We start from the raw sequence: 13438 nt of genomic DNA on the forward strand, positions 1-13438 counted from the left end.
TGTGCATTACTCTTTTGCATGGTAAGCAGGCAACATATAATTCTCACTCCACTATCTCTCTCCCATCATCCATTCCTTCTCTAATTTTCTCTCCCAGTCTCTGCTCCTGCAACGCATCCTCTCTTCCTTCCAGAGTAGTCGAAGCTAAAACAAGTGTATTTGGCTTGGACTTTTTAGAGTTAGTGGAGAGGGTCAAAGGTATTCTGATTCTCTCTGAGAGAAAAATTCATAAAACTTTACTTTTGTTGTTTAATGACATTGCTAGCTCCTAATTTCAGAGAAGTCTTCAGGGGTAAGACCAATAACCCTTGTCTCTCAGGATCACTTTCCTTATGTTCAAAAGAGTTTTAAATTTGAGATGTCCTAATGCCTATACTTTGGACTCATGGTTGGAGAAAAAATATGTAAATATAGGCAAAAATTAATGTAAGATGAGAATTACAATTCTAAGAATTCAAGCTATAATCTGCATGTCAGATTCTCTGTATCTGAAGTCCTGTCCTTGCTTAAAAGCTTTATGTGTTAGCTATATACTGTAGACTTGCTCTGGGCATTAGGGGAAAGGCTGCATGCTTTTGTTTGGTCATGAGTTAAGCAGAGAACAAGCCATGTGAGGCCAGCAAAATGGAGTCTGGGTGCTGGTGGCATGTGCTGGAGGACTGAATACAAGAGCCTCTTCACCTTCCAAAGCAGATAATCTTGGAACGAGTCAGGTTTTTAAGATTTGATTTGTGTGGTCCAGGCACCTGAGTGAGTATTTGCTCTCCAGATCAGTTTTGTGAGTGGACATAGAGTTGTATCTCATAGACAGTAGTGTAAAGCATAGCATTTGTAAATACATGCAGATAGCAAAACATTTCAAATGGAACAGTCATGTAGTTATGCTCAGGCTTTTCCCAGAGCAAGAATTATTCAATGCCAGTCATTGTTTCTTCACACATACACACAGATAGCCTTACACACCAGTGAGTATTTATATTTGTGGAGTGCTGAACTTGTGGCTAGTGGAATAAATCATAGCTGTGGAAGTTATCTAAATTTTAATGGAATTGTCATATCCAGGCATTGGCTTGCATACTACCATTTCCTATAAGAATTAAGCAAACACACACAAAATGAAATTACAAGAAACAGCTTCTGACCTGAATGAACGGAAATATATTGAATAGACCTTTAGAAAAGCACTAGATTTAGCAATGGAAGTAATTTATAAGGTGGTATTTTAAGATGCAAATTTGCATAGCTTGGCTCAAGTAATTACAAAGGAAGACAATAATAATGTAGCATTACAAAATTGTAGGTTTTAAAGATGAAGGAGAAAAAAGGAAATGTGGGTACATTTTTCAAGGCCATGGCAAAGTAGAACGATGTGAAATTAAGCAAAAGAAAAGCTCAACTGCTCCCGGGAACATTTTCTCAACAGGGAGATGTATTACAAAGAGTAGAGTCTCCCCAGGGCTGCTGTAAATGCTTCGCTGCTCATGTCATTTCCCATGAAATACACAGAGCTGCTGTAGGTAGTGGACAAGGTGACCTCGCAGGTCTCCTGTCTCTGATTTCTGTGATTTAAAGGTTCTGTGCTATTACCCAGCAAGGAGTACTGCTTTTTAGGTTTTTTCATTTGTACAGTGACCCTTCAGGTGTTTTCTCTTCAGTTCTACCTTTTCGGAACCAACTTTTCCTCCCAACTTATGCCTTACAACTCAGAGTTGGCATCAAATCTGATAATTTTATCTGGCATCACAGTTGGGAAAGTTGCAGAAGGAGGGTTAAACAGCAGTAAATGTTTGCTTACTAGAAAAAAGAATTAAAAGCAGATGAAACCAGAGGAAAGGTGAAAAGATCAGGATTGTACATTAGCAAGTTTCTCTGCCTCTAAATGGAATTTCGATTTAGACACCACACACCTGTAAGAAAGACTTCATTGAGTATAGAAAACACTGCACATTAATCTTCCATTGACAAGACCAATGAAAAACAAATGAAGACACTAATTTAATGCTGGCTCATTGAGGTTCTCAGATTGCAATTTAATTCTTTAAGCAGTCACAGAGTAGCAACAACCTTTGGGTGACATTGAGCTAAAAACTGGCTAAAGAGCCTTTCCACGACAAGTGTGGAGTGGAATGCACATGTGTCATTTACATGATCCATGGAAAGTTTTATCTTTTGGCCCAGGTGGACTTGAATTTACAGGATGAAAAATCTCCAGAAAGCAACCACTGATGGGTTTCAATTCTAAGTACAAGATTATGTTGGACTCATTCATGCTGCTTTGTGAATGGGACACATTATGAATAGGGTGTATGTTTAAAGACACTAGAATACTGGAGATTGCAATATACTTCAGCAGGATCCATAGTTGATTGTGCACCGTCAGAAAAAGGGATTTCCTTCCAGATTTAATGCTTTAAACTAGACTAGAACAGCATTAGTTACCACTGAGACACAATCTACCACAGAAGCCTTGAGTCCTAAGGCTAATAAAAGCAATTTGTGACAAACTCTCAGGTTCAGTGATGCACAAATAAAAGAGAATTCTGTAACTCTTTTCACCCATTCCTGAATACTGTTTTTTTCTACTTTGCTCTCAGATATTGTCTCAGAAACATCAAGCAAGTTGGAAACCTGGATATAGCAAAGCAGCCAGGGGAAACAAGAGTTGTTAGATATAATTAGGAACACAAGATCCTTTGTTTTCCTCAGTATCTGGATGGGGTAAAAAAAAAAAACCTGAACTCATGGCTAAAGAATGAGTGCCGTTTTCTGCATCTGGCCAAACTTGGTTGGCTCTGCTACTAATATTTATTGTATGTGCTCTATAAACCAAACCACTGTGTCACATCCTCTGCTTGCTTGAATTTTACTTATGAGTGCATTTTTCAGTATTCTTTCCCTCATATTTTGCATATAACTACTTGTAGCACTTATTGTGTAATTCTATAAATTATTAAAACCTTTTCTCTTTCCATAAAAATATAAGTATTATTGAAGTTTATCTCAGAGTTAGTAATTTTTAAAATATTGAGTAAAAAAATAAATGAATAAAATTCTCAGCAAATACATCTCTGCTTATCAGTATTTGGAGTCAAGAGAACTCAAAGTCTATGAGAACAATTCAGAGGTGAAATTATATCAATGAAGTAATCTTGAAGTTTTCTTATGAATATATTTACCGAAACATTGTCAAGTCAGTACAGTGGACTCTTGTCTTACAATTACAATTTGTTTGTGAAGGCTTGTAGTAACTCAAGTTGCTTATAAATCAGGACTATTTTTCCTATAAGATACAGTGGAAATACTCATAATGCATTATGAACCTCCCAAAGCACCCCTTAACTAACATTTTCATAAAAAAAGGGTTGTATAACGTGAGTAATATACCAGAAACATCAATAATTTTCCTAGTGTATTCATCAAAAAGTTATAAAATGTTCCTAGTTTACCAGAAACAACAATTTCATATTATACTCACCATTCAGGTTGATATCTTTGGCTTGCAGGAAGGGAGGATGAAATGCAAGGTGGTTATTGTTTGAAAAGAGAGTCCCCTTCCATAAGAACATCAAGAATCTGGCTCTCTGCTGTGCTTTCTCTCCTTGGGAGTGTCTGTAGCCCACTAGGGCTTGCTTCTGGCTCACTAGGTCTCAACCTTTTCACAACTAAAAGCTGGTCTAAGGTTGTCTGTTTCTGTCTTTTCTTTAGCGCTGTTCTGCAGACTGACGTGAAATTCCCATTAAGCAAGTGAATGCCACAGTTGTCTTTTTCTCTGTGTGGGTGGTTCTCTACAGATGTTCGTGGCCCTGTCCAATGTTTCAGAATTTCCTTTATTTCAGAAGAACTTTGCTGCACTGATTGTTGATGCTCCCTCTCCTTTTCAGAAAGCTCCTCAGCTGCCATTCTCGTTTCTCAGCCAGAAGTTACTGAAGTTCCTCTGTAGACAGTTCCTCTACCAGCTCAACATCACCACTGTCTATCTGCCAGCCTGTGAAGTGGTGTATATAATTTTAAGCAGTCCTTTAATCAGCACTGACTGCTTTTCCATGCCCAGTTATGCTGTGAATCCCAATTCTCACTTTACAATTGTGAAACTGTGGTGGTCCAGCCATCACAACACGAATGTACCTGAGTTGGGGAGTGAGGATTCAGAAAGGACAGCACACTCAATAGTGTGGAGACAAGAGGTCCGATTTATTACACAGAAACAGCTCCTTTTAAAGGCAGGCCAACAGGAAGCACCAAGCAACTATTAGGGAGGAGATCAGATTTTTGGCTATCTGAGTTCCTCCCATCACAAGGTCAAATTTAACAAAGTCCTTGAGCCGGGCGTGGTGGTGTATGCCCCTAATCCCATAAAACCAGTCTGGATTATAGTGAGCTCCAGGTCAATCTCATCTGCATAGTTGAGACCCTTGTCTCAGAAAAGCGAAATAGAGTCATAGATTGTGTCAATGCCTCAATGGTAGAAGAAGTTACTTTTCCAATGTCAAATGCCAGCGGGCTCCCACAGAAACCACTCCTACTGGCGTGAAATGTTTCCCCATTATCACTCATTGATGGGTTATCCTTTATGAGATCTGATTTATAGCCCTAGCTTTTTCACAAATTATAGACTCAGATAGGCCATAACTTCTCATTTTCCTTTCATTTATCCTCACTAATATTTGCCTTTCTACTTCATCTAAAGTTGTTGATCGTGACTTACTAATTTGAGTAACACCTTTAGCAACACCAGCTTCCTTATACAAATCTTTTCTCCATAAGATTGTCAAGATGGTGGATTTTGACATACTGGACATTTTAGCGAGACTGGCCACTCTCATATTTTCCCACAATTTCCTTTTTTTTTTTTTCTTTTCAGTTGTGATTGCTTTCTTTACCTTCCTTTCCTTAGCTTATCTTCTAGCTTTTTAAAGGCCATTTTGATAGCAGTAATTGTAGTGGTTATATAAATCACTGACCAAACTCAGGTCACCAAACACTCGCATTTGGGCTCAGACTTATTTTTACTTACACTTGCACAAGTTTTTCTAGCATTGCAGTTCTGTTTATAATCACAAGAGGCCAGCATTTGGATTGTAATGCAAGATTTTGGTAGTAAATTATAACTAAAATTTTAATCATAATCCAAGTTGTTGCTACATGAGGCTAGTGTATGAGGGTTCATTGTATTCTGGAACTTTTTAAAAATATGAAATTTAAGGAGTTACAAAATAGCCCATTTCTTTTATGCACAATTGTTACATATTTGAAGTATATGGTTTTGATATGGGTTTTTTGAAACACTCACACAGTGAGATTGGTACTAGGATATGAGTCCATTCATAAAAAATTAGTTACCATTAAAATCAGATACAATAATATATAAGATCCTAATAAGAGTACTGACATTTAGAAATGGGAAGAAAGGAGCTAAAGGTGTAGGGAAGGTGGGACGGGTAGGGGAAGGGTAATAAGGGAAAAGAAAAAAATGTGAGATAATGAAAAGATGGAAATAAAGTGTTTGTAGATGGGGAGGGGAGGAGAGGGTGAAGGGAGGGCAGGGACAAGGGGAAAAAATGAGAGCCAAGACCTGTCATGTAGAGGTACAAGATCCCAACAATGAATGTAACTGTACTGTATCCCTAAAATGTACCAATAAACTCAATTAAAGCTGAAAATAATCAGATACAAAGCTGCTGTTATCAATACCATACAAGAGAATAAACAAAAAGATGATACAAATTGCTCTTGCATAGTATTTATAAAATTTCCATATAAATCTACAATATTATTTAAGCTAATAAGGAAGTTGCTTATGTTAGCAAAATCTTTTATGAAAAGATCAACATACAATCATTAATATCAGCAACCTTGCCGGGCATGGTGGTGCACGCCTGTAATCCCAGAACTCGGGAGGCTGAGGCAGGAGGATCACTGTGAGTTTGAGACCAGCCTGAGCTACATAGTGAGATCAGTGTCAACTACATAGAGAGAACCTGCCCGAAAAAAAAAAAGAAAAAAAATCAGCAACCTCAGCAGACAATACGTACTTCCCTAACCACCTTTGTCAATAGATTTCTCTTGTTATTCTCCTCCCTTATCCTGTATACTTTCTCTATTGGACTTCTTATTCTTCACACATCATGTTGTTACTTGAATTGATGATTGATTTGCTTTGGTCTGCTTTATGCTCCCCATTAGAATGCAATCAGCTGCGAGTGGAGATACTGATTCATTGTTCTATTGCTTTTTTTTTGCAAGTCAGCATCTGGCACATAATAGAAGCTTAAAAAAACATTGAATTGCTGAATTTACTGGATCTGTATTCAAGTCTAATAGGAATATAACAAAATTTTTAATTTGATAAATTTACCTCTTGTCATCATGGAATTTGGGTAAATTTTCTCTATTAGTCATTTTTACCTTTGCTGGACACAATACTCAACACTCACAACTTAAAGGAAGGAAAGGAGGGCAGGGGAATGAGGAAAAAATAAGAACCAGGATTGGTTATGTAAAGGCACAAATGTCCATCAGTGAATGCCACTATATTGTACACCTTAAAAATAATAGAGGAGGAATAGTTCATTTGGCTCATGGGAGGATTCAGCCATGGTGGGCTGGGCCCAATTCAGAACGTCATGGTGGAAGGACATGGTCTGGTGAAGTCACTTACTTCGTAGCCTTCAGGAAGCAGAGGAAGGGAGTATATCTGAAAGAAAGGGATTAAGGACCAGATATAGCACCCAGGCCACCGCCATGATGCACTCATACAAACTAAAGAGCATGCTTTAGTAATCTGCTGGGCTTTTTTTAATCCAAAGAAGTAGATGTAACAAGACTAAAGGTCACAATTTGGTAACAATAAAAGCCTTTTTATCAAGAAAATATCTTTATTGCAAAATAGGCTTACGATCCCCAGTACTAAAAAAGCAACAACAACAAAAAAAGAGGTTTTGACATGCAAAGAGCACGACAAAAAGAGAAATGGCACAAATGGAACAGACAAAGCAAATATTCCTTTAGTTTCACCTGACAACAATGACAAAATGGATTCATCAGTTTTTATTAGGGACCATTTAAGAATTAGTTCCAGATCTTTACTGTATAATAGCGAATGTCATTACAAACTATACTCTTAAGTATGTATTTGCATAATAAAACTAATTAATTTAGTAAATAAAACTTTATCAAAAATTATAGATAAAACTATCCTCAATTAATTCCCTTCCAATATTTATGATATTTTGAGTTCACACTTACTTATCAACAATTGAATCTGACAACTGAAAAAATTTTAAGCTTTATTTATGCCTCTGTATGCTGTGTCTGACATATGTAGATGGCCTCCATACATCAAAAAACAATTTTGTTTTTATTTTTGCTTTTGTTAGTACCAGAGATTGAACTTGGGTCCCTGCTCTTGCAAGGCAAGTGGCAGAATCACTGAGCTAAATCTGCCCCTCAAAAAATTTTAATACCCAACACAATTTTTTAAGCCTCTGCTGTTTAGTAGATATTCTAGGAATAAATTACAACAATCACAATACTGTTATCTACGACAATAATATTTATTATAACAAGATCATTTATATATTGGTTTTTGTATAGCAGATACTATATAGAAATGTTTGCATACATAATTCAATTGTCAAAACAATCCTACAAAGAAATATGATAATATATATATACAAAAGCACACAAAGGTAAATCAACTTGTCCAAAATCATTCCAGGCCAACAGCAAGAGAATGCCACCTTTGTAGCTATATGGAAATATTCTATACTTTGAAAAGCCTACACTTGATTTAATGCTCGACTGTTGTTAATGAAAAATTACTAATAAATTTTAACATGAAGTGCTTCACTTTAATTTTGTAATGGGCCCTGCAAATCATGTACCTAAGCTTGCTTGGATTTAACACTGGTTGTTGATCTAAAGTGAACTTGCTCTTAGTAACAATAATCTATTTCTTCTCCAAGGCAGGCAGGAGTCTTATTATTATTCATTCATTGAACAAATGACTGCACATTCTTCATATTGAGGAGACAATTAAGAAAAAGAGAATCAACATTTCCATAATCATGCTGCATATTTTAGTAGAGGTTTATTGAATAAATGAACCAAAAATAGGATTCTGAACAATTTTGGGAGGAGAATTTTAAAATATTAAATTGAATATTAATAATAATAGATAAGTTTTGGAATCTTCAAACCACAAAGAAATGATAAACATATAAAGTGATGGAAAGGGTAAGTACTCTGATTTGATTATTATACAATGTATACATATATCAAAACATCACATTGTACTCCATAAAAATGTACAATTATTGTGTGTCAGTTAAAAAGAAGCAAAAAACTAGATCGATCATATTAAAAGCAACCAGTGACCACTACAGACTTGCCAAGGTAGGAGCAATTTAAAAGCAGATTTAACCAAAGAGGACTCGCTCACTCATGAGAAGGTCCGAAGGAAGAATGTTTCCCTTACTTCCACTTTTGTTCTTCATTTACCCTCAGATGAAAAAGAGTTCCTAAAACAAATTAATAATTCCCAGTCCAGAAAATGGGTTTTATAGTGTTTTCTCTTTCTCAGTAGTTATGGTTTTTTTTAAAATTTCATTTTGATTCCTGGCTAATTCATTTTCCAAAATGGAAATTATATTCGTAAGAGCAACTAAGAAATCACAGCATCTCTCATTTTGAAAGGATTTATGTGTTTGTAAATTAAATTAGCTATGCTTAGTAAAATCTGGCCTAGGTGCTGATGACTGCAATGAGAATAAGAAAGAACTGATTGAAATATTGACTCCTCAGGTATGGGCTGCCACCCGGAGTCTTGCAACATGTCATCTCTAAGCCCAAGTTAGTTTATAGAATTTATTTCTAAGTCAGGATAACTACAAAATACCTGAATTTAGATTCTTTATTTTCATGACAAGGGAATTAAGGGCCATTAGATTTATTTTGGTCATAAAACATGGTGGAGACCTTCTGATTCCTGCCAAGTGAGATTATTTTTTAATCTAGAAAGAATAATCTATTAAAGATAAAATGTCACTTTTAAGGTGATGATTTCTTCTGAAATGCTAATTAATCTCACCCGATATGTCGTTATCTTTGCCAATCCCAGAACTTAGCCTGCCTTCAAATGAACATTTCTTTAAGGCAAAGAGCCCAGGATCCTTATTTATTTATGCATTTATTTATTTTTGTTTTTACTTTTGAGACAGGGTCTCTATGTGTAGTCTGCCTTCAAATGAACATTTCTTTAAGGCAAAGAGCCCAGGATCCTTATTTATTTATGCATTTATTTATTTTTGTTTTTACTTTTGAGACAGGGTCTCACTATGTAGTTGAGACTGACCTGGAACTCACTACGTAGCCCAGGCTGGTCTCAAACTCACAGAGACCAGTATCCTTATAATGTACCAATAAACTCAATTAAAAAAAAAACTAAAACTTAAAGTTTTGGAATTAAAACTAGACTTCACAAATGGGATCATTTTGTGCTTATATTCTCATGTACATCTTAAATTTCAGGGGAGCTTCATTACATTACTATAATGTAAGTATATATTCTGCAAACATATTTACTTGCTCTCCAAAAAATAAAGATATTAATAATTATTAGCATATATTAATAATAATTCCTTCACATACTTAATAAAAACAGTTCTTCTGTAATGGTGATCAATTATTTCTATTAGATTATACTTTTCCTCATTTATCAAGCTCTACATTATGAAATAACAATACCCAAAAATATGAACAAGCAAGAAGCATGGTCAGAAATATGAAAACCCTGGTTCATGAAGGGCTTTGAGGAAATTATGCTTTCAGATTTCCAACTTCAATTTATCTCAAGGGGAGATATTTGCAAATTCATACTCCCTCCCTGACTTCTTTTGGGTGCCTTTTGTTGCTGTTTTGTTTTAGTTCTGGGTGTAGTACACACTATGCCCCTGAATTATACCTCTAGCCTTGGTGGCCATATTTATGAAAATGATTATTCATATAAAGAAAATTGTTTCCTTAAATTAAGTTATTTTCTAATGTAATCAATGATTGTTCCTCAGCTAAAGAGAAAGGAACAAAAAATACATCTCCTGTGATTGAGGATTGATGGAGAGATTAGGATGATTTTCAAGTCATGGTCTATAAAGACCAGAGTTCCAGAGAGATCTCCCAATGGCAGGAGTCCTGATACGGTGGCACCAAAGAGAAATCTGGTCAAAAGTGGAGGAGACACCTGGGAAGACACCTAGGTCCTCCTTCCAGTTGCGTGAACTTCTCGCACTTTTTCTGTATATGGGAATTCAAAGAGAAGCGATTTTTAAAAATTTGATAATCACAAATCTCGTAAACAGCCTGCTTTCTTTTTTATTCTACATATTTGTGGTTCATAGTGAATGCATTCATTGTGGGGAGTTGGTACATATACACGACTCATCTTAATTCTTTCTGCATCCCTTCCCCCACTAACATTTGTTAGTCTTCTTCTTACTTGCAAAAAGGTCTATCTCCTTACTATTATGTATCTTTTATTTTTCTCTTTAATTAAGTTATCTTTTGTATTTAACATTTAAGAGAAACCATACTATATTTAAGCTTATGTGTCTGATTTATTTCACTTAACATTATGAATTCAAAGTGCATCCATTTTCCTACTAAGGACTCAAATGTATCCTTTTTTAATAGCAGGACAGTATTCCACTGTGCATAAATATCACAGTTGCTTTACCATTTATCTGTTGATGGGCATATACACCACCTCCAGGATTTAGCTATTAGGAATTGTGCTACCACCAACAATGTAGGACTCCTCCCTGCTCCTCTGAAGCCTTGTCAGCATTTATTATTGTTTGGTTTCTTGGTGTTGACCGCTCTTATCAGTGGAAGAGGAAATCTCAGTGTTGTTGTAATTGGTGGTTTCTATAAGTATTCGTGATATTAAGCATTTTTTATGTATTTATTGGCCATTTGTACTTCTTCTGAGAAGTGTCTATTCATTTCAGTTGCCTATTTTTGATTAGATCTTTTGTTCTGGGGGTTTAATAATTTTGACTTCTTTATATATTCTAAATATTAATATTTTGTCCAAAGTACAGTTAGCTATTTTTTGTGGTTATTTTCTTTTCACTCTATTGGCTGTTCCTTTGCTATGTAGAAGCTTTTTAATTTGATGTAATCCGATTTGTTTATTGATTTTTTAATACTATTTTTGTGCATTTGGTCTCCTGTTCAGAAAGTCCTTGCCTACATCCTGGCCAAGTTTTACTCACCCTATCTTCCTACAGAATGTTTCAGTTTTAATATTTAGATCTTTGAACCATTTTGACTTCAGTCTAGTATAGGGTGAGAGATATGGATCTGGCTTCAATCCCTTTTTCAAACCAAGATTGATGTTGTCATTCTAAGGAAGAGAAACTTCAAGCTATCTCAAGTCACAAACAAAAGAAAGAAAAGAGGATGGAGACAGGGAAAGAGGGAAGGAAGGGGGAGAGGAGGAGGGGGAAAGAGTTAGGAAGGAGAGGAGGGAAGGGGGAGACCAGAGAGGGAGAGAAGAAAGAAAGGACAGATGCGAGGGAGGGAGGAGAAGAGGGGGCCTCAGAAAGTAATTCACTAAAGGTATCAAAAGTTTCCTGTAGAATCCTAAGGAGAACATAAACAGCCATAGAGCAAGGGCAGGTCCAGGGACGTGTGAATTACCTGGGAACTCTTGTGTTTATGTGTCTCCAGTGTGATAATCCAAACTCAACTACTAGTATTTGGCTGTGAGGTTTTGTGAGAATGATACTTGAGGGTTCCCTAAAGAATGTGAAGCAATCTTAGGGTATCTTTAAGTTCTACTATGAAAAATTGACAATGCTGCATGTATTTTCTTTTTAGCACTTTAAAAGATTGCATTAATTTCATAATGAGAAAATTTATAATAGAACCATTTTAAGCAATATTCCTTTCACAGTTATCATTAAAGAAATCAGATATCTTTAATTTACAGTGGCAAGACAATTTAAATTTAAGTCTGTATTACCATTCCTTTTATGCTTAATTATTTCCATCAGTTCTATTATGATTGCTTTTCTCCTATTTCTTAAAACTATTCCATTTTACTCAGTGAGGGTTTAATAATCCAGTGATTAATCAGAATCTTTTTTGACATCTAAAGAACTAGAAAATATCCTGTTACACTATACTATACCAAAGTATACTATAACATATTTAAGATGGAAACATCAATCTCCATTAACTCTAGCTTGAGGCCATTTATGATACCTTGCTGAACACTATAGATTGGATTTCAGCATCATAAAGCTACTGCCTGTGTGTACACACACACACACACACACACACACACACACACACACAGAGCAAATACTCCATCTAATTTAACTGCTCCTACTGACCTGTGACATGTTTTTATTGCTGTAATACTAGATCAGAGGCCATCTCATCTCCATGCTGGATAAAGATTCAATTACTGAGTCTGTTACACTTGACATTAAACAACTTGCCTGAAAGATTTCTGTGGGAGATTGTTTTGTGGAAACTCCCTTGAAATCCACAAAGACACTTGATCTTGGAAAGTAGCTTTCCATCATGTCTGCAAAGCTTCAGATAAATAAAAGTCAGTATTGTTGGTTGCTGAGAATAATCAGATTACAAATATCATACAAATATGACTTTTTCTAAGTTTTTTTAATAATTATGTTCACTGTACTGGCTAAATTAATAAGGTAAAATCTTTAATTAATCTAAAAACAGTCTACATATCTAATATATATATAATTAGAATGGTAAAACTAGTTCCAGTTTTTTTGCAAATTAGAAACCCATTTAATTGGAACTAAATTCACTAATGCTATTTAACAAGGGGTCTATATATCTGGTTCATTAAGATCTAGAGCTAGATTTTAAAAATAGCTTAAAATTAATTTAAAATGTTTTCTCCTCACTATTCTTCTCCATTAAATAATTGAACCAAATAGCTAATGGACATACTAAAACACAGAGTTGACAAAGCAGTTGCTTTCCTGATCATAGCTTATCTACAGAGCTACTTAATATATGAAAAATAATGTGATAAAAAAACAACTGTTCACTTTCTATAGATAGATAATTTGGTTTATCCATACATACTTTTAAGTTTACTACTGGTTTTATATGTTAAAACATAGATTAATTTACTTTTTATGCATTACATTAAGCACATAGACTTTCTCAAAGATATTTAAGCAACGGCCTCTTCATATCAGAGCTCCAAAACAAATTCCAGAATTTTTGTAATTATGACAAATTTGCCCTTGATCCCATATATTAGAATACTCAAAGTAATTTTATATATTTTCTTTTCTTTATCACTCTCCTATTCCAATCAATGTATGATTCCTTTTGCAAATAATTGGGCCTTTCTTACTCATCTCTCTAATCAATTTCAGCCATATATATA

General features: G+C 35.2%; 1 long non-coding RNA gene across 1 annotated transcript in view; it reads right to left on the minus strand.

Annotated features, from left to right (window-relative positions):
* Positions 1-6462: 6462 nt before the first annotated feature.
* Positions 6463-13438, minus strand: part of LOC104853356 — a 77766-nt gene continuing 70790 nt past the window's right edge. Inside the window, exon 4 of the long non-coding RNA XR_002024942.2 lies at positions 6463-6694. This is a non-coding gene — a long non-coding RNA (uncharacterized LOC104853356). The remainder of the gene's footprint in view (positions 6695-13438) is intronic.

This window comes from Fukomys damarensis, unplaced genomic scaffold (assembly GCF_012274545.1).
Source record: "Fukomys damarensis isolate Sample0158 unplaced genomic scaffold, DMR_v1.0_HiC HiC_scaffold_5, whole genome shotgun sequence".
Lineage (NCBI taxonomy): Eukaryota > Metazoa > Chordata > Mammalia > Rodentia > Bathyergidae > Fukomys > Fukomys damarensis.